Genomic DNA, 23719 nt, shown 5'->3' on the forward strand with positions numbered 1-23719 from the left:
AACAAAAGGTACAAAATCCATCACCAACCAGACAGGAGTCCCCTCCCCCATGAGAACGGCTCAGAGTGCCCCACAAACAAACGAGCAGAGTTCAAAGGTCCTCCCACTACACTACACAGGAGAGACCCTCTAAAAACTGGACCTACCTCCCCTACTACGGTGCCATGGCGTTCTCCTGCCAGGCATAAAACTGTATAAAACTGTATATATTCTCTACCTGCAATTCTGAGCTCCTAGCACTCCCCTCCACTCTCACTCTGAGGTCTGGAGACCTGTCCCCCAGGAGTCCAGATTCTTGGGTGATTTCTCCAGGGGTGTGGACAGGGCCTAGACTGCAGCCGGTCAGTGCTGATTCTGCAGCACAGGAGTGAGGAGAGGATGGTCGGCTAAGAGGGAACCACGCCAGAATGGCAGTGCCTCGAGGCAGAGAGCAGCAGCCGTTTTTGGCAACAATAGGGTTCACCCCAGATATTCCAAAGCCACAACCCCTGTCTCCCTGGGAAACCAGAGGAGGCCAGGCATCTTCTCAGGTGGCAACCACCATTGAACAGATCTGGGACTGAAACGCAGGCCCCCTGAGTAAAGGGTTTGCCTGAGGTGGTACTGGCCCGGGTGGAGCACGGGGACTAGAAAACACACGCGCATAACCAGTTAATTCCCAGGGCGGGGCTGACCTAGAGGACCGCATTACCGAGCCTAAGACGCACCCAGCCCTCAGGCAATCATCAGCCTATAGACAAAGGAAGGCAGGAGGCTAGAACTGACACCTAACCGTGCTGCGAATACAAACCTGTAAGAACAAAGACAGGCCTAAGGCACAGGTTCTGGGAACTCAAAACAACTCCTCTTCTGCAGGGGAATTTAGCAGGGACAGAAACAAATTCCCGCAAAATTGTTCTGTTCTGTTCTGTTCTGTCAGTAACATCAATCAGGGGCAGGGCTGGAAGTGAGTGAACACCCCCCAGCCTCCATTAAGCGCCCAAGGTTGTCAGGCCTCCCCTCCCCTTTCTGGATAGGCGGCATACATCAGCGGCCTGGCTGAGCAGACATAGATTTCCTTGTCATTCAGGCACGTGCAAACCCCTGGAGTATCTGCTCATTGGAGGCAACTGGGTCACAGCCCTGAGGGGCTATCAGTGACTGGGTGTGACAGAGGTGCAAGGTGGGGAAGGAGGCATCAACCTTCCCAGACTAATCTATTTGCTGGGTGGTCCTCCTGACTTCACGGAGCACCGGAGCAAGTCATATTTATGAGTTGTCACCAGACCCCTGTGATCCAGTTGCCAGAGACCTTTTAAACTCTCCCACCTGAGACAGGTGCTGACTGAGACAATTGATTTGGACCTTTTGAACTGAGCCAATCACCCGAGGACTATTCAAGTGGTGCCCTGGGTGTGTGGTTGTAGAAAGGTTTGATTTTCCTTTTCCAATTATTGCCTTTGTGGGGGCAGGGTGACTTAATTGCTAGGATTTCTCCACAGCTGAGACTTCAACCCAGAGTAACTATTTCCCTAGGATCGGATGAAGACCAGCTGAAAACAAGACAAAACCACTTAGCCCCACCACACCAAACAGGGCCCCAGTTTCTCAGGCCGTAGCACTGTACAGGTCCTCGCCAAACCTCTAGGGGAAAAGTCAAACAGTGTAAAATAATCATGGGGCAGAATCAGAGGAAAAACTCTGGTAACATGAATAACCAGAATAGATCAACACACACACACACCCCAAGGAAAGATATGGCAGATGTAACTGAAGATCCCATTCATAAACAGCTGGCTGAGATGTCAGAAATCGAATTCAGAATTTGGATTGCAAACAACACTAATAGAATGGAGGAAAATTTGGAATTAGAAATTCGAGGAGCAATTCAAAAGTCGGAGTTAGAAATTCGAGGAGAAATTCAAAAGTTGTCTCAAGAATTTAACGAATTTAAAGACAAAACCACCAAAGATTTTGACGCACTGAAGCAAGAATTTGCAGCCCTCAAAGATCTGAAAAATACAGTAGAATCCTTTAGTAAAGGAGTGGAGCAAGCAGAAGAAAGGATTTCTGACATTGAAGACAAAGCCTTTGAACGCTCCCAAACTCTCAAAGAGGAAGAAAAATGGAGAGCAAAAAGAGATCATTCTCACTTGGTAAACAGTCTGTGAAGCTAGTAAATGATGCCCCATGATCATATCAATGCACACAGCTATGATTTAATAAAAGTAAATAAATAAATAAATAAGAGATCATTGTCTCAGAGTGCTCTGGGATAATTCGAAGAAGGCTAAGATCCAACTCATTGAAATTCCTGAAAGTGATGAAGTAGCCTCGCAAGGCAAAGAGGACCTTCTCCATGAAATTACGAAAGAGAATTTTCCAGACATGCCAAGAGATTCAGAAATTCAGATAGCAGACAGTTTCAGAATCCCAGCACGACTCAATCCAAATAAGACATCCCCCAGGCATACCATAATTAACTTTACTAAAGTTAATATGAAGGAAAAAATTCTGAAAGCAACCAGATGAAGAAATCCATTACCTACAAAGGGAAGAATATTAGAATGACTGCAGATCTCTCCACTGAAACTTTTCATGCCAGAAGAGGGTGGTCATCGACTTTTAATCTCCTAAAGCAAAATAGCTTTCAACCCCGGATCCTGTATCCAGCTAAACTGAGTGTCGTTTATGATGGAGAAATTAAATACTTTAATGACATTCATGTGTTGAAGAAATTTGCCATAACCAAACCAGCTCTTCAGGATAATCTCAGACCTGTCCTCCATAATGACCATCCCAATGCTCTACCTCAAGAGTAAACTCACTCAGAAACTTTTGATCAAACTCCAACTTCCACAGTGGTGAAAGGATTAAAAATGTCCACTCGACTTTCGAAAAACTCAATACTCAACATTTTACCAGACTTATCAATATTCTCCATTAATGTGAACAGCTTAAACTGTCCTCTAAAGAGGCACAGGTTAGCTGACTGGATACAAATACTCAGGCCAAATATCTGCTGCATACAAGAGTCACATCTTACCTTAAAAGATAAATATAGACACAGGGTAAAAGGATGGTGGTCCATATTTCAGGCAAACGGTAATCAGAAAAAAGCAGATGTTGCAATTGTATTTGCAGACACAATAGGCCTTAAACCAACAAAAGTAAGGAAAGATAAGAAATGGTGACTTCATATTAGTTAAGGGTAATACTCAACAGGATGAGATTTCAATTATTAATATTTATGCACCCAACCGGAATGCGCCTCAATTTATAAGAGAAACTCTAACAGATGTGTGCAAGTTGATTTCCTCCAGCTCCATATACTCGGAGATTTCAACACTCCTTTGGCAGTGTTGAATAGATCCCCCAATAAAAAGCTGACCAAAGAAATTTTAGATTTAAACCTAACCATCCAACATCTGCATTTAGCAGACATCTATAGAACATTTCATCCCAACAAAACTGAATACACATACTTCTCATCACCCCATGGAACATACTCCAAAATCGATCACATCTTAGGTCACAAGTCTAACCTCAGTAAATTTAAAGGAATAGAAATTATTCCTTGCATCTTCTCGGACCACCATGGAATAAAAGTTGAACTCAGTAACAACAGGAATCTGCATACTCATACAAAAACATGAAAGTTAAATAACCTTATGCTGAATGATAGCTGGGTCAGACATGAGAGTAAGAAGGAAATGGCCAAATTTTTAGAACAAAACGACAATGAAGACACAAATTATCAGAACCTCTGGGATACTGCAAAGGCAGTCCTAAGAGGGAAATTTATAGCACTGCAAGCCTTCCTCAAGAGAACGGAAAGAGAGGAAGTTAACAACTTAATGGGACATCTCAAGCAACTGGAAATGGAAGAACATTCCAAACCCAAGCCCAGTAGAAGAAAAGAAATAACCACAATTAGAGCAGAATTAAATGAAATTGAAAACAAAAGAATTATACAACAGATCAATAAATCAAAAAGTTGGTTTTTTGAAAAGGTTAATAAAATAGATAAACCTTTGGCTTACCTAACCAGGAAAAAAAGAGTTAAATCTCTAATGTCATCAATCAGAAATGACAAAGACGAAATAACAACAGACCCCTCAGAAATTCAAAAAATCCTTAATGAATATTACAAGAAACTTTGTTCTCAGAAATATGAAAATCTGAAGGAAATTGACCAATACTTGGAAGCACATCACCTTCCAAGACTTAGCCAAAATCAAGTGGAAATGTTGAACAGGCCCATATCAAGTTCTGAAATAGCATCAACTATACAAAATCTCCCTAAAAAGAAAAGCCCGAGATCAGAAGGCTTCACGTCAGAATTCTACCAAACCTTTAAAGAGGAATTAGTACCTATATTACTCAACCTGTTCCAAAAGGTAGAAAAAGGAGGAAGACTACCCAACACGTTCTATGAAGCAAACATCACCCTGATCCCCAAACCAGGAAAAGACCCAACAAGAAAAGAAAATTATAGACCAGTGTCACTATTGAATATAGATGCAAAAATATTCAACAAGATCCTAACAAACAGAATCCAGCAACACATCAAACTATATATGATGACCAAGTCGGTTTTATCCCAGTGTCTCAAGGCTGCTTCAATATACATAAATCTATAAGTATAATTCAGCACATAAACAAATTAAAAAACAAGGACCATATGATTCTCTCAATTGATGCAGAAAAAATTTTGATAATATACAGCATCCCTTCATAATCAGAACACTTAAGAAAATTGGTATAAAAGAGACATTCCTTAAACTGATAGAGGCCATCTACAGAAAACCCACAGCCAGTATCATATTGAATGGAGTTAAATTGAAATCATTCCCACTCAGATCAGGAACCAGGCAAGGCTGCCCATGTCTCCACTGTTCTTTAACATTGTAATGGAAGTTTTAGCCATCGTAATTAGGGAAGAAAAGGTGATCAAGGGGATCCAAATAGGGGCAGAAGAGATCAAACTTTTGCTCTTCTCAGATGATATGATTATATATCTGGAAAACACCAGGGATTCTACAACAAAACTCTTAGAAGTGATCAAGGGATACAGCAGTGTCTCAGGTTACAAAATCAACATTCATAAATCGGTAGCCTTTATATATACCAACAATAGACAAGCTGAAAAAACAGTTAAGGATTCTGTTGCATTCACAGTAGTGCCAAAGAATATGAAATATTTGGGAGTTTATCTAACAAAGGACGTGAAAGATCTCTATAAAGAGAACTATGAAACTCTAAGAAAAGAAATAGCTGAAAATGTTAACAAATGGCAAAACATACCATGCTTGTGGCTGGGAAGAATCAACATTGTTAAAATGTCCATACTACCCAAAGCAATATGCAATTTTAATGCAATCCCTATTAAAGCTCCACTGTCATACTTTAAAGATCTCGAAAAAATAATACTTTGTTTTATATGGAATCAGAAAAAACCTCGAATAGCCAAGACATTACTCAGAAATAAAAACAAAGCAGGAGGAATCATGTTACCAGACTGTACTATAAATTGATAGTGATCAAAACAGCATGGTAATGGCACAAAAACAGAGAAGTAGATGTCTGGAACAGAATAGAGAACCAAGAGATGAACCCAGGTACTTACCGTTATTTGATCTTTGACAAGCCAATTAAAAACATTCACTGGGGAAAAGATTCCCTATTTAACAAATGGTGCTGGGTGAACTGGCTGGCAACCTGTAGAAGACTGAAACTGGACCCACACCTTTCACCATTAACTAAGATAGACTCTCACTGGATTAAAGATTTAAACTTAAGACATGAAACTATAAAAATACTAGAAGAGAGTGCAGGGAAAACACTTGAAGAAATCGGTCTGGGCAAGTATTTTATGAGGAGGACCCCCCGGGCAATTGAAGCAGCTTCAAAAATACACTACTGGGACCTGATCAAACTAAAAAGCTTCTGCACATCCAAGAACACAGTAAGTAAAGCAAGCAGGCAGCCCTCAGAATGGGAGAAGATATTTGCAGGTTATGTCTCTGACAAAGGTTTAATAACCAGAATCCACAGAGAACTCAAATGTAGAAGCAAGAAAAGAACAAGCGATCCCATCGCAGGCTGGGCAAGGGACTTGAAGAGAAACTTCTCTGAAGAAGACAGGCACACGGCCTACAGACATATGTAAAAATGCTCATCATCTTTAATCATCAGAGAAATGCAAATCAAAACTACTTTGAGATATCATCTAACTCCAGGAAGATTAGCCCATATCACAAAATTCCAAGACCAGAGATGTTGGCATGGATGTGAAGAAAAGGGAACACTTCTACACTGCTGGTGGGAACGCAAATTAATACATTCCTTTTGGAAAGATGTTTGGAGAACACTTAGAGATCTAAAAATTGATCTGCCATTCAATCCTGTAATTCCTCTGCTGGGCATATACCCAGAAGACCAAAAATCACAACATAACAAAGATATTTGTACCAGAATGTTTATTGCAGCCCAATTCATAATTGCTAAGTCATGGAAAAAGCCCAAGTGCCCATCGATCCACGAATGGATTAATAAATTGTGGTATATGTACACCACGAAATATTATGCAGCCTTAAAGAAAGATGGAGACTTTACCTCTTTCATGTTTACATGGATGGAGCTGGAACATACTCTTCTTAGTAAAGTATCTCAAGAATGGAAGAAAAAGTATCCAATGTACTCAGCCCTACTATGAAACTAATTTATGGCTTTCACATGAAAGCTATAACCCAGTTATAACCTAAGAATAGGGGGAAGGGGGAAAGGGAGGGGGGAGTGGGGAGGATGGGCGGAGAGAAGGGTATTGGTGGGATTACACCCGCGGTGCACCTTAAAAGGGTACATGTGAAACTTAGTAAATGTAGAATATAAATGTCTTAACACAATAACTAAGAAAATGCCAGGAACACTATGTTAACCAGTGTGATGAAAATGTGTCAAACGGTCTATAAAACCAGTGTATGGTGCCCCATGATCGCATTAATGTACACAGCTATGATTTAATAATAATAAAAGAAAAAAAAGAAAGAAATTGAAAGGACAACCTAAAAAATGAGAGAAAATACTTATAAATCATAAACCTGATAATGGTTTCACACTTAGAATAAAGGGCTCATACAATACAAAGGCAACTTAATTAAAATAAGACTAAAGGACTTAAATAGACATTTGTTCAAAAAAGATATGCAAATAGCCAGTAAGTACCTGAAATGATGCTCAATATTTTTAGTCATTAGAGAAATGAAAATCCAAACTAAAAAGAGATACCTCTCACACTCTCTAAGATGGCTATAATTTAAAAAAAACAGAAAATAGAATGCAGAAAAACTGGACACCTCATACATTACTGGTGAGAACATAATAAAATGGTTTAGCTGCTGTGGAAAACTATTTGGCAGTTCCTCAAAGTGGCAAACATGGAGTGTCCATATGACCCAGCAACTCCATTCATAGATATAGATTAGATATATAGAGATATATGTATAGCTATATATACATAGAGAAATGAAAACATGCTCAAACAAAAAAATTATACATAAAAGCTTGTAGTAGCATTTTTCATAATAGCCAAAGGTGGGCTGAGAGACTCAAATGTCTATCAAGTGATAAATGAATAAACAAGACGTTGTGTATCCATACAACTGAATATTATCCAGTCAGAAAAAAATGAAGTACCCATACATGCTACAACATGAATAAACCTTGAAAACATATATAAAAAACCACGTACAATATAATATCTCTTATATGAAATATCTAAAACAGGCAAATCCATATAGACAGAAAGTGTATTAGTGGTTGCCAGGGGCTAGGGATAAAGAGGCAGTAATAACAAGTAGTGACTGCTGATAGATACGAGGTTTCATATTGGAGTGATGAAATGTTCTAAAATTAGACAATGGTAATAGTTACATAACTTCTGTATATATTAAAACCACCCAGGCTTGGCACCTGTAGCTCAGCAGCTAAAGGTACCAGCCATATACACCGGAGCTGGCGAGTTCAAATCCAGCCCAGACCTGTCAAACAACAGGGACAACTACAACCAAAAATAGCCGGGCCTTGTGGCATGTGCCTGTAGTCCCAGCTACTTGGGAGGCTAAAGCAAGAGAATCCGTTTATGCCCAAAAGTTTGAAGTTACTGTGAGCTGTGACATCACAGCCCTCTACCGAAGGTGACATAATAAAACTGTCTAAAAAAAACCCACCCAAATGCATACTTTTAAAAGGTAAATTTTATGAAATGTGAATTATATCTCAATAAAATATTTAAAAATTCATGAGTAAAAGAACTAAGGATAGTGTCAGAGAAGTGACAATCACCTAACTTAAACTTCAGATTCCCACTGTTGACCCTAAGTTCTTTCCAAACAGCTAACTTTGAATCCTTAAAACATAGAACCCCCAGAGCCTATAGGTATTAAAGTGTGATGTATACAATAGCAGAGAAATTCTAACATTGAGATGAGAATTCTAACATTGAGATGAGAATGAGCATTACCCTAGATAGGCCCAATGCTAATAAAAAAAAAATTTTAATGTAAACTCCATAGGATAAAGTTCCTGCTCTTCAAGAATTAAAATCAGTTTTCTCAGTACCCCATATGCTCATTTTAGATGCTGTAAGTCAAACAGCCTAGCCAGTCACAAGGAAATAGTCCATAGGCATTGATAATAAAGGATTTAAAAGCTAAAAAAAAGAAGATAGAGGAAAGGAACCATTGTTGGTCTAACAGTATTTTTTGTTGTTGTTGTTTATTTGTTTGTTTATTTTGAGAAAGAGCCTCAAGCTGTGGCCATTGGTAGAGCACCATGGCATCACAGCTCACAACAACTTCCAACTACTCTTGATTCTCTTGCCTCAGCCTCCCAGGTAGCTGGGACTACAGGCCCCAGCCACAACGCCCAGCTATTTTTCGTTTGTAGTTGCCATTGCTGTTTGGCTGGTCCGGGCTGGATTCGAATCCGCCAGCTCTGGCTTATGTGGCTGGCGCCTTAGCCACTTGAGCTACAGGCACTGAGCCCTAACAGTGTTAAAATATTTTTCAGATTCTAAAAAGCATATAAGTTTTCCTATGAAAATGGTAATTGTATATTTTATTAAAATGCAGAACATCTGGTGATTTCTTGATAAAAGAATCAACAATTCAAGCCTTCTTTTCATCTTTTATGTATATGTTGTGTTAATTAATTATCTCCTTTTCATTCCAAAGTCGAGAATAGGTTCTATTTTTCCTACCTAGACCAAAACCAAATGGGTGGAAATAATAAACTAGAGATCACATCTTTATTTTTACACTTTCCTGGTTTTAAATGAAATAGCCGAAAGAAAACAAATTTATAAGCCATTTATTATTAATAAAACTGTCAATTACTCCGTAAGGACACAAAAAAAAAATCTTCAAATCTTTAAATAAACTCCTTCCAAGAGTAAGCTTTGTTGATAGACAAAATTACATTAAAAACCTCTTAATACGTTTTTTAATCTTCTAGTCTGGTAAATTAATTCTTATATCCAGCAGAGGGTGCTAGAGGAACATCAACATGCTGCTCGCAGACTATTTTTTCCAATACCACTTGAGAGAACTAGTACAACATTCATAAACTGTGTCATTGGTATTTGATTCCAAGGTAATCAACAAAGCAAGGACAGAAAGCAAAACAAAATTCTTTTTAAAATGCAAACTCTAACCCAAATTCATATATACCACAGGTCAATTTAACTACATACAGCTTTGCCTATAATAGAAGTGTTATATGTCTGTTCTCTATGAAAAAGAGTTCTTCATTTAACACAAAATGATTACTTGTTTTGTTATTTATTAGCTGGTTGCCATCTCCTTTCCTACTACAATATACTCCCAAGAGATTTTTATTCTAGTAAATACTATGTGTTTGCCTCTTTTTTTGGTCTGATTTGATACCTCTTTAAACCACAGTAAGCTCATTTAGATAATCTACTACACATAAGTGAATTTTCAGTCTTTGGAGAAGACAACATAAAGAAGGATATCTTCGATCCAACTCTTCAGTACATGTTACTTTATCATAAACCAAGCATAAGCTGACAACTCCAATTCAACCAAACACACCCAGATGTTCTTCATACCACATTTGCTTCTTTGGCTTTCACAGGACTATTCAAAAAGTTTCCCCAAAGTTATGAAAACGTGTGTACAATGAATTTAATGAAGGAACAAATAAACAGCTCCTATTATATTCTTTCCTCAGCAAATACAACATATCCAGCTCAGAGGATATAGATGAACGCAGAAAAGTTAGTTAGGCAGAAAAAAATTCTGTATACAAAGTTTAGCCCACTAAAATAAAAATCAAGAAAAATAGAGGAGAAATTATCACACAAGTACATTTTAGTTAATGATTTCTCAGTAGTATGTTATATATTATTGTTGTACAAAGTTTACCCCAGAAAGTCATAACTTTTGTAAAGAAAAAGCGGTTGTTTATTTCTCTTTTATCACATGATAATTCTCATTAATGGACACTTTCACAAGTAACCAATAGAGCAATAATCCATCTTCAAAAAGATTATTCCAACGAACTGAATCCTCATAGACTAATTCTATAATATTTATTTTATTTCTAAGGATAATTTATTGTTATTTAGTGGTTATTAATAATTTATTAAATGTGTCAACATTTAACTACAATAGTTATTCTTCATGGGGGTGGGAGGTAGCTACTTTACTTTGAGTCCTTAAGCTGGTCTCAAAGATTTTTCATTACCAAAAAGATGCATTGAAGGGTCAAAGTCTCCAAGTATTTGATAAGTATTTGAAAAGTAAGCATCATGATTTCATTGCATTACCCACAATCATAAACTGAAGAATCATAACTAAATACAGTGTATAAGACCTTTACTACTTAGCATCCTTATTCTAAACGAATATCTGAAAATTAATAATATTATTCAGTTAGTCTGATCTTTAATATGAGGGTTTTTTTAGTAACCACTTACATTGCAAAGTGTCACTATTACACATTAATTTCACTGATGAGATCAATCCTATAGCTGAATATTAATATTCTACAGTTTTCAAAGTCTTACATTTTCTCATTTGATTTTTACATCATGGTATATTTTACAAAACAAAGGCCTAACATAATATATAATATTTTAAATCTTTTTTTTTCCTTTTGGAGACAGAATCTCATTGTCACCCTGGATAGAGTACAGTGGCATCATTTTAGTTCACTGCAACCTCAAACTCCTGGGCTCAAGTGATCCTTCTGCCTCAGCCTCCCTCTTACTCTAGCTTCCCAAGTAGCTGAGACTACAGGAACCCACCACAACACCTGGCTAATTTTTGCTATTTTTGTAGAGATGGGGTCTCACTCTTGCTCAGTCTGGACTCCTAACCTCAAGCAATCCACCTTGGCCTCCCAGAGTGCTAAGATTACCAGCATGAGTCACTGTGCTGGCCTAATATTTTAAATCTGATTTAAAGGTGTTTTTGATTAGTTTGTTTTTAAGTTGCTCTCTTACTTTCCATGTAGCTAGCACAGTATATAAGAAAAACAACTTAAAGGTAAAATTAATGCTACTTTGTGTTTTCTTGTTTTTTTTGTTTTGTTTTGTTTTGTTTTGAGACAGTCTCATTATATCACCCTGGTAGAGTGCCATGGTGTCACAGCTCACAGTAACCTCAAACTCTTGGGCTTAAGCAATTCTCTTGCCTTAGCCTCCCAAGTAGCTAGGGCTACAGGTGCCCACCATGACGCCCAGCTATTTTTTTGTTTTGCAGTTGTTATTGTTGTTTAGCTAGCCCGGGCCGGGTTCAAACACATCAGCCTGGGTGTATGTGGCTGGCGCCCTACCCACTGAGCTACGGGCGCCACCTGCTTTGTGAGTTTTAAATAAATGTTTAAGTTTTATTACATTTAGGTATTATAAAAGAAATAACAAATACTAAAAATAGAAACCATCAGGAAGAGAATTTGGAGGTCACAAATTCTGATTAACATGATAAGAAACTAATTTAGTTTCCTTAAAAATTCTTTACTTTTTTCAGAAACAAAAACTTGAATATTTAATAAATTCTTTAATGAAGTTCCAATGTAATGTAGCTGATTTCATTATAGTTAGTAATAAACACAAATGGGAGTTTAAAAATGATTCCTACAAACACATAATGCTTTTAAAAAGAAGAATCATAAAAGGCTGTCCTTATTGACAATTATGAAAGATAAAATACATTTTTCTTTCTTTTTTCACTTGAGTATAGTACACATTTAGAAAAAAAGCTACCCTCTACCCTTCATTATATTACTATGATATAGAATATGACTGACAGGAGCAATTCAGAATTTATTTGCAGGGACTATTCTCTCTCCACCATAATCTTCACAAGATTCTTCAGTTCTCTCAGAATTAGGTTTGTATCTTCTCCTTTCCCTTTTCTTATTGAGTTAAGCTTATTTCCCATGATAATAAACTCCCTTAGTTGTAAAGAGGTTTATAAAAGCCATGGATATTTCTTTTTCCAGTTCACTTTTCCCTTGATTCTGTGGTATCCAACAACAAATTTATTAAATTGGACTGGGAGTTTGTCTTTTTTTTTAATCTAAGAAACCATTGATCCATGTTAAAATGATTAAGCCACACAGTGGTATATAGCTTATAAGATTTTTAAATTATTTCATATATATATATAAAATTTAAAAATCTTATAAGCTATAAGATGCAAACATATATATATATATATATATATATATACACAAACTTATTTGGGTCTTATATATATACAAACTTATTTGGGTCAGGCACATAAAGAAAACACCTTTCATGAAAGCAACTGCTAAAAAGTTTCACTAGAATTTAAAACATTAGGCTAAATGTCTATATTAGTTGCTTTAATCTGATATTAAATAACATGTTCTACTAAAGTAAAATTTTAGTAACTTGCCTCTTTATTATTATCCAAGCTTAACTGTTTTAAAAATATAACTGACAATTACTTGAGTAGTACTCAAATACCTAGAACTACTAGCTAATGTCTCCACAATTAAATGTAAATCTAGCATAAAATTCTCTGTAGAAATATTTTTAACTTCTTGTTATTTAACTTCTCATTTGACTTTTATAATAACATGGTATATTTTACCAAAAAAAGGCCTAATATAGTATGTAACAAGGCATTCTGATTTGAAGGTGTTTGTGGTTAGTTGGTTTGGGGTTTTGTTTGGTTTTTCTTTCTTTCTTTTTTTTTTTTTAAGAGTCTCACTTTGTTGCCCTCAGTATAGTGCCATAGTGTCACAGCTCACAGCAACGTCAAACTCTGGAGCTTAGCAATTCTCTTGCCTCAGCCTCCCAAGTAGCTGGAAAGACAGGCACCCGCCATAATGCCCAGCTATTTTTGTTGTTGTTGTTGCAATTGTCATTGTTATTTAGCAGGCCCAGGCCAGGTTCAAAACCACCTGCCTCAGTGTATGTGGCCGGCGCCCTAACCACTGAGCTCCAGGCGCCAAACCTGGTTGGTTTGTTTTTAAGTAGATTTCTTATTCTCCACGTAGCCAGCACAGTATATGAGAACAGCTCAGAGGCAAAATTAATGCTGCTTTGTGACTTTTAAATAAATTTAACTTCTTGTTCATTATGCTACCATCTGGTCAAATACCCAATACAAAACATATTCACTAATATTATACATAATATAATTCATAATATACGTAATACAAAGCAAAATTTTGTTTTTTTTTTATTTTACTGCCTTTTAATCCAGTTTTTGAATATCAGACAAAATTTTGCAGCTATGTTCCTAAATTTAGCCTTAAGTATGTCTACCTAATTTTATCATGAGTGGATAATTGCTTAATCTTCTATCAGTTTAAAGCAAAATAAATATTAGGGAAATGTGTTTTGTCAGCAAGGGTGATTATACTTTTTATATATCTACTCAGCAAAATCATCCAAGTTCTTTACACTATTATTGTTGTTTTTCTACTTGCTTGAAATTCTAGGTGGAGAGCTGTTTATGAATCATATAAAATGAAGGTTAAGTAAATATTCTTATATTACCTTTCATGAAGAGCAGTAAAGAAGATTATGGTAGAAGATTAAGCAAAGTTTTTAAAAGGAATCTAAATAAAGTATCATAAATAAGTCAGAAGACTATACCTGTCCCTTACAAAATTCTTATAAATAGAATAAAAATAGAGAGTATTTAGACTGCTTCAAAAGCTTCAAATTTTCCAAAAGCAGAGAACTGGCATTATCAAAAGTATTTACAGAGCAATGAAGAAAAATCATACAGTAAGGATAAAAGCAGTCTAAAATAAATAACGGTACTAAATATTTTACAGGAGGGGCGGTGCCTATGGCTCAAAAGAGTAGGGCACCGACCCTATATATCGGAGGTGGTGGGTTCAAACCCCAGCCAAAACTGCAAATAAATAAATATTTTACAGGAAAAACTCAAAACTGAATTATCCAAAACACATGATAAAGCTTAGGGATTAGAGCTTTTCTCAACCAAGTCAAAATTGGCTTATCAAGAATTCTATCGACAAAAAATAAATCACTATTACCTAGTACTTCTTCAAAACTATCACATAATTAAAATGTTTTTGTCATGATCAGAGGGTTTTATAGCATACACAGTGACCCTTGAATGATTTTAAATTCTAATATTCAGAACATTAACTCTATCCTAATTTTTTTAATAAGCCACTAACAAACCACACAGTATTAAAATGATGATATAAGTTATGATGATACATTCCTGAATTTATTGGCCTGAAAAGATGTTTAGCACAAGAGAAAAGTAAGTTAAAATATTACTTAGAATTGTGCTTGCTTTGGCGACACATATACTAAAATATTACTTAGAATATAATCTCATGTTTTTATTCATCCTCTAGTCTTATAAAAAATTAGACCATTTGTGGTAGAACTGTAATTTTATCTTGCCAACTTGATGTTTGGCATCAATAGTTTCCTCTGTTATTAACCCAATTTCCCCTATATAGGGTAATGCACATGTTCTAAAATTGATTCTGGTGATGGTTATATCACAATGCTGTAAATATAATAAGAACAACTGACCTGTACACTTAAAATTTTTGAATTTATTAGAATGCAAATTACATCTCAATAAAGTTTTTTTAACCATCAATATGAGAAGTTATACCTCCAGGCATCCACCTCTATCACAAGTAGCCAACCACTACCCTTCCCTAACCTTCATATAAGCTGAAAGTATACATATATTATCTGGAGAACATGAATATGAACCCGTGGTTAAACACAGAAATACCAATGGAGGGGACAGGGAGATGGGTACACCAGACTGAAACCAGGGAGACTCTGCATATTAAAATGCATGATGCCTAGATTCTTCCTCTACTTCCTTCTTCCATTTTATAACCACCAAAATAGAAACTAGCACATAACTCTTTGCAAAAACTAAAGAAACAGAAAAAAAAAAGACCTTGAGATTGTAACACTTGAAAATTTTCCAATGTAACATTCATTACATCCACTTATCACCCTACTATAAGACTTTACCTAAACCCAATGCTCATACATTCAACAGCCTACTCAATATCTCCACCTGGTTAACCTACAGGCATGTTAAATTTAACATATCAAAAACCAAACTCCTGATCTCTCTCAAACGTATTCTACTTGTGTTCATTAAATGCCATTCACCTGTGTGCTCAAACCCAAATCTTTGGCATTATCCTTTACTCCTTTACTCCTTTTTCTCTCACAACAGCCAAAAAAATTAACAAATTCTGTTAGTTCTATCTTCTAAAATATATCCAAATTTGACCACCTCTTCTATCACTAACTTATAGTTAGGGGCCTAACACACCATATTCTCTCATGTACATTATTTTAGTAGTTTCCTAAATGGTCTTTTTCAATCTGTTCTCCAAAGAGTATCCAGAATAATGCTTTTACAATATAAATAAGGCATGGCACTCCTCTGCTGTAAACTTTCCAATAGTTCTCTATCTCAGAAAAAAATCAGAAGACAGCCGACTGGTAGCAACCCTCAGCAGAGACTCCTGAGCAGAGGAAGAAAAACCAGACAGAATCAGACTATGAAGCCAAAGATGGGGAGCTGAGCCAAAAAGGAAGTTCAGCAAGCTGTAACTCCAAGGAAGAGCATTCAAGAAAACAAATTACAGGTACAAAGCCTATTGACTAGAGGATGGGAGACCCCTCCCCCAAGCAGGGGGCCTGCTGAAGGCTATCTGTGAATGAGCAGGGAATAAAAGACCTCTCAGTTTACCGCTGTGGAGAGAGCAGCTAAACTCCAGGTCTCTTTCTCCAGGGAGATCCCACTTAAGAACCTAGACACCACCCCACCAGACATAAAATTGAACAGATATTTTCCCCACAAGTCCAAACTCCCATTCCACCCTTTCCCCTCACATGGCAGCCTTAAGTTCTGCCCCCTGTAGAGCACAGAGTGTTCAGTCTTGTCCTGAGAGAACTGGGCATAGTGTGGTCCACCAACCATCAGGACGGAATCTGTGACTAACGAGGAAGAAAGAGGGTGTAGGGAGAAAGGGACACACGGTGGGAGGAGGAGCAGTCCCCTGGTTATGACTACGCCCGGCCAGTGATAGTGTTGACCCTCGGTTCAGGCTGTGTCTGGCGGAAAAGGGTGCAGAACTCCCGGCTCTGATAGCACCCACAGCGGGAGAGTGGTTGCCCTGTGTGGACTGAGTCAGCAGACAGGGCTGGTCCCCAGCTCCTGCTGTGCCTGTGAGCAGAGGCTTGATAGGCATGGACTGCGACCTGAGAGGAAGGGCATGTTCCCCTGATTCCAACAGAACCCTTGAGCAATGGCTTACTGGGTGTGAACTAAGACCTGAGGGCTAGGGCATGGCCCACTGTCTCCAGCAGGGCTGGTGAGCAGAGGTTTACCAGGTGAGGACTAAGACCTGTGGGCAGGGTGTGGTACCCTGACTCCAACAGAGCCTGCGGACAGAGGCTTGCCAGGCAGTGGACTGAGACTGACAGGCGGGGGCTTGGTCCCCTGACTCCAACTGGTCTGGTAAGCAGAGGCTAGCTGAATGTGGACGGAGATTAGTGGGTGGAAGCATGGCGTCTGGCTCCAGCTGGGCCTGTGAGCAGAGAAGTGGACAACAGTGTGGACTGAGTCTGGCGGGTGGGAGTGTGGATCCCTATCTACAATTGTGCTTTTGGAGACCCTTAAATCCCTCTCTTTTGGGCAGGGTTTGCAATGCCTTAGACAATTTGGTTGGAACCTGAGTCTGGGGCTATCCACTCTGGGACATTCTGAGGCTGACCTTCAAAGTTCTGTAGCAGAAAAGAACTGAAGGGTCGGGGCTTGGCACCGCAGCTGTTTGATTCTCTTCATAGTTGAAATGTAAACCTAATACTGTGGTTTCTTAGGATAGGGTAGAGGTTGGCTGATATCAAAACACAGCTAGCTTGTGCTATCTCACCAAGTAGGTCCTCAGAGTCTCTGGCTAAAACTCTGAAAGAGGCCTTTGTAAGGTTGTAGGAGATAAGCCACAATTACAAAGCCTAGTGCTTTGGTAAGGGGCTATCTCTACTACCTGGGATCCCCAATTCAATCTCACTCTACCAGTTCTAATAACCAAACGGTGGAAAATAAACATGGTGTGGACTCAACAGAACTCTGGCAACATGAGTAACCAGAGTAGATCAACCACCACCACCACACCCCCAGGAAATGACAAAGGAGATACAACTGAAGATGCCATGCATAGACAAATGGCAGCAATGTCAGAAATCTAATTCAGAATATGGATTGCAAGTAACATAAATAGAATGGAAGAAAAGATGGAAATTGAATTCCAAAGAGTAGTTCTAAAGTTGTCTCAAGAAATTAATGGGGGCGGCGCCTGTGGCTCAGTGAGTAGGGCGCCAGCCCCATATGCCGAGGGTGGCGGGTTCAAACCTCAGCCCCGGCCAAACTGCAACCAAAAAATAGCCGGGCGTTGTGGCGGGCGCCTGTAGTCCCAGCTACTCCGGAGGCTGAGGCAAGAGAATTGCTTAAGCCCAGGAGTTGGAGGTTGCTGTGAGCCGTGTGACATCACGGCACTCTACCCGAGGGTGGTACAGTGAGACTCTGTCTCTACAAAAAAAAAAAAAAAGAAAGAAATTAATGAATTCAAAGCCCAAGTCACCAAAGATATAGACATAATGAGAAAAGAGATAGCAGAGCTCAAGGAAACAAAAAAGTTAGTCGAGGATCTCCAAAATACAGTAGAATCCCTCAGTAATAGAATTGACTAGGCAGAAGAAAGGATCTCTGAAACTGAATACAAAGCTTTGAACGTTCTCAAACACTCAAAGAGGCAGACAAATGGAGAGCAAACACCGATCATTCCCTGAGAGAGTTGTGGTATCACACCAAAAGATCAAACATTCGTCTTACAGGAATTCCCGAAAAAGAAGAGGATGGTCCTAAAGGTACAGGTGCTCTACTCCAAGAGATTTTGGAGGAAAATATCCCAAGCATTGCAAGAGATACAGAACCTCAGATAGCAGACAGCTTCAGAACCCCAGCAAGACTCAATTCAAATAAAGCAACCCCTAGACACATTGTGATTAACTTTGTCAAAGTAAAGATGAAGGAGAAAATTCTGAAAGCAGCCAGATGTAAGAAAAGCATCACCTACAAAGGGAGAAATATCAGACTGACTGCAGATCTCTCTGCTGAAACGTTTCAAGGCAGAAGAAGATGGTCATCAACCTTCAGTCTCCCTAAAACAAAACAACGTCCAGCCCAGGATCATCTATCCAGCTAAACTGAGTTTCATTTGTGATGGAGAAATCAAATACTTTAATGACATAGACATGTTGAAGAAATTTGCCATAACTAAACCTGCTTTCCAGGACATTCTCAGACCCATCCTCCACAATGACCAGTGCAATGCTCTACCTCCAAAGTAAACTCACCCAGAAGTTTTTGAACAAAACCCAACGTCCACAGAGGTGAAAGGATTAAAAAGGTCCACTATATATCCGAAAATCATGACACCCAAAACACAACCAGGCTTATCAATTCTCTCAATTAATGTGAATGATTTAAATTGTCCTCTAAAGAGGCACAGGCTGGCTGACTGGATACATAAACTCAGACCGGGTATCTGCTGTATACAAGAATCTCATGTTACCTTAAAGGAAAAATATAGACTCAGGGTGAAGGGATGGACTTGTATAATACAGGCAAATGGAAACCAGAAAAAAGCAGGGGTTGCAATTTTAGTAGCAGATACAATTGGCTATAAACCAACAAAGATAAAGAATGATAAGGAAGGTCACTATATATTTGTCAAGGGAAACACCCAACATGAAGAGATCTCGATAATTAACTTTTATGCACCCTACCAGAATGCTCCTCAATTCATAAAGCAGACCCTAATGGATATGAACAACTTGGTATCTTCCTGTACTGTAATAGTTTGAGATTTTAACACACCTTTGACAGTTTTGAATAGATCCTCCAAGAAGAACAAAGAAATACTAGACTTAAATATGACCATAGAACAAATGGACTTTACAGACCTCTACAGAACATTTCACCCTAATAAAACGGCATATACATTCTTCTCATCAGCCCATGGGTCATCCTCTAAAATAGATCATATCCTAGGACACAAGTCTAACCTCACCGTGGAATAAAAGTTGAACTCAACAGCAACAGGAATCTTCATACTCAAACAATGTCATGGAAGCTAAATAATCTTAGGCTGAATGATAGCTGGGTCAAAGATGAGATTAAGAAGGAAACACCAAATTTTTTGAACTAAATGATAACAAAGACATAAATTATCAAAATCTGTGGGATACTGAAAAGGCAGTCCTAAAACAGAAATTTATAGCATTGGAAGCCTCTATCAAGAAAACAGAAAGAGAGGAAGCCAACAACTTAATGGATTATCTCAAGTAACTGGAAAAAGAAGAATATTTCAAGCCCAAACCTAGCAGAATAAAAGAAATAACCAAAATTAGGGCAGAATTAAATGAAATTGAAAACAAAAGAATCATTCAGAAGATCAACAAAACAAAAACTTGTTTTTTTTAAAAGATTAACAAAATTGATAAACCTTTGGCCCACCTAACCAGAAATAGAAAAGTAAAATCTCTAATATCATCTATCAGAAACAATAAGGGAGAAATAACAACAGACACTTCAGAAATAAAGAAAAAATCCTCAATGATTACTATAAAAATCTCTATTCCCAGAAATATAAAAATCTCAAGGAAATGGACCAATACCCGGAAGCATACCACCTTCCTAGACTCAACCAGAAAGAATTAGAAATCTTGAATAGACCTATATCAACCACTAAAATAGCATCAACAATAAGAAATCTCCCTTAAAAGAAAAGTCCAGGACCAGATGGCTTCACATCCAAATTCTATCAACCCTTTCAAGAGGAACTAGTACCTATACTATACAACATTTTCCAAAACATACAGAAATGTGTTACTTCCCAACACATTCTATGAAGCAAATATAACCCTGATCCCCAAACCAGAAAAGGATCCAACAAAGAAAGAAAATTATAGACCAATATCATTAATGAATATCAATGAAAAAATATTCAATAAGATCTTAGCAAACAGAATTCAACAACACATCAAAAAAATTATACACCATAATCAAGTTGGTTTTATTCCAGGGTTACAGGGTTGGTTCAACATACACAAATCTATAAATATAATACATCACCTCAATACAATAAAAAACAAAGACCATATGATTCTCTCAATTGATGCAGAAAAAGCCTTTGATAATATCCAGCATCCTTTCATGATCAGAATTCTTAAGAAAATAGGCATAGAAGGGACATTTCTTAAACTAATAAGAGGTCATATATAGCAAACCCACAGCCAATATCATACTGAATGGTGTAAAATTGAAAACATTTCCACTCAGATCAGGAACGAGCAAGGATGCCCACTGTCTCCACTGGTATTCCACATAGTAATGGAAGTCTTAGCCATCATAATCAGCCAAGAAAAGGCGATCAAGGGTATCCAAATAGGGTCAGAGGAGATCAAACTCTCACTCTTCACTCTTTCCTATACCTGGAAAATCCCAGGGACTCAACTTCAAAACTCTTAGAAGTGATCGAGGAATACAGCAGCATCTCAGGATACAAAATCAGTACTTACAAATCAGTAGCTTTTATATATGCCAACAATAGTCAAGCTGAAAAAACAATAAAGGACTTTATTCCTTTTACAATAAGTGCCAAAGAAAATGAAATACTTGGGAATTTACCTAACAAAGGACGTGAAAGATCTCTATAAGGAGAACTATGAAACTCTGAGAAAAGAAATAGCTGAAGATGTTAACAAATGGAAAAACACACCATGCTCATGCTGGGAAGAATCAATATTGTTAAAACGTCCATAGTACCCAAAGCAATTTACAGATTTAATGCAATCCCTATTAAAGCACCATTGTCATACTTTAAAGAACCTGAGAAAATAGTACTTCGTTTTACATGGAATCAGAAAAAAACTTGAATAGCAAATATATTACTCAGAAATAAGAACAAATCAGGAGGTATCACCTTACCGGACTTCAAGCTATACTATAAATCTATTGTGATCAAAACAGCATGGTGCTGGCACAAAAACAGAGAGGTAGATTTATGGAACAGAATAGAGAACCAAGAGATGAACCCAGCTACTTATCGCCATTTGCTCTTCAACACGCCTATCAAAAATATTCAGTGGGGAAAAGATTCCCTATTTAACAAATGATGTTGGGTGAACTGGCTGGCAACCTGTAGAAGACTGAAACTGGACACCCCCCCTTCACCATTAACAAAAATTGATTCTCACTGGATAAAAGACATAAACTTAAGACATGAAACTATAAAAATACTAGAAGAGAGTGCAGGGAAAACGCTTGAAGAAATTGGCCTAGGAGAATACTTTATGAGGAGGACTCCACGGGTGATTGAAGCAACACCAAAAATACATAACTGGGATCTGATCAAACTAAAAACCTTTTGCACAGCCAAGAGCACAGTAAGTAAAGCAAACAGACAACCTTCAGAATGGGAGAAGATTTTTGCAGGTTATGCTTCCGACAAAGGTCTGACAACTAGAATCAACAGAGAACTCAAACTAATCAATAAGAAAAGAATAAATAACCCCATTTCTATGTGGGCAAGAGACTTGAACAGAAACTTCTCTGATGAAGACAGGTGCATGGCCTACAAACAAATGAAAAAATGCTCATCATCCTTAATCATCAGGGAAATGCAAATCAAAACTACTTTGAGATATCATCTAACTCCAGTAAGATTAGCCTACATCACAAAATCCCAAAACTACAGATGTTGGCGTGGATGTGAAGAGAAGGGAACAATTCTACACTGCTGGTAGAAATGCAAGCTAATACAACGTTTTTGAAAAGAAGTTTGGAGAACACTCAAGGAACTAAAAGTAGACCTACCGTTTCATCTTGCAATTCCTCCACTAGGTATATACCCAGATGATCAAAAATCATTTTACAACAAAGACATCTGCACCAGAATGTTTATTACAGCCCAATTCATAATAACCAAGACATGGAAACAGCCCAAGTGCCCATCAACCCATGAATGGATTAATAAATTGTGGTATATATACACTATTGAATGCTATGCAGCCATAAAAAAGATGGAGACTTCACATCTTTTATGTTTACATGGATGGAGGTGGAACATATTCTTCTTAGTAAAGTATCTCAAGAATGGGGAAAAAAGTATCCAATGTACTCAATACTACTATGAAATCAATATATAACTACCTACACACGCATATGAATGGCAAAACATAACTATAGTCCAGAAAATAGAAGGGAAGAAGAGAGAGAGGGGATGGGAGGGGGGATATGGAAGGAGGGAGGATATTTGGGGGGACCTCACCTAATGTGCATGATGCAATGGTACATTTCAAAACTATTAAGAAATGAATATAATTGTGATGGATGCGTTACTTAGTTCAATGTAAGCATTTCACATTGTATTGAAGCAGTACCCTGAACCCCATAAATGCATCAATGTACAAAGTTATGATTTAATAAAAAATAATGAATTAAAAAATAAATAATAAATAAAAATGACATTCTTTTCTTTTCTTTTTTTTTTTAATGCAGTTTTTGGCCAAATTTTTAAAAGATTAACTAATCTATTAGATTTCTCTCACTATTAATTAGTTATTTTTAGTATCATTCACTCATAAAAATCCTATTTTTCATTTGTAAATTGATGCTGCTTTTGTATCTAAAGTCTCATCTAAAAAGCATTTCACAAAATCTGCTAATACATGATTCAAACTATAAAATTAGAATTTAATATTACTTTCATCTTTTAGAACCTATGTACACCAAATATTTCCCTGTGTTGCTTCTTCAACCTTATAATGTAAACAATTACTCTCAAACTTCTCAAATATTCCATAAGAGTTGTTAAAAAGGAACAGATTCGGGGCAGCACCCATGGCTCAGTGGGTAAGGTGCCAGCCACATACACCGAGGCTGGTGGGTTCAAACCCAGCCCAGGCCTGCTAAAACAACAATGACAACTGCAACAACAAAAAAAATAGCCAGGCATTGTGGCAGGCACCTGTAGTCCCAGATACTTGGGAGGCTGAAGCAAAAGAATCGCTTAAGCCCAAGAGTTGGAAGTTGCTGTGAGTAGTGACACCACAGCACTCTACCCAGAGCAACAGCTTGAG

General features: G+C 37.6%; 1 protein-coding gene across 1 annotated transcript in view; it reads right to left on the reverse strand.

Moving 5' to 3' along the window:
* CCDC171 (coiled-coil domain containing 171) overlaps positions 1-23719 on the reverse strand; it is a 473803-nt gene that overhangs the window by 395425 nt on the left and 54659 nt on the right. The window lies entirely within an intron of this gene.

Source organism: Nycticebus coucang, chromosome 2 (assembly GCF_027406575.1).
Source record: "Nycticebus coucang isolate mNycCou1 chromosome 2, mNycCou1.pri, whole genome shotgun sequence".
NCBI classification, from domain to species: Eukaryota; Metazoa; Chordata; class Mammalia; order Primates; family Lorisidae; genus Nycticebus; species Nycticebus coucang.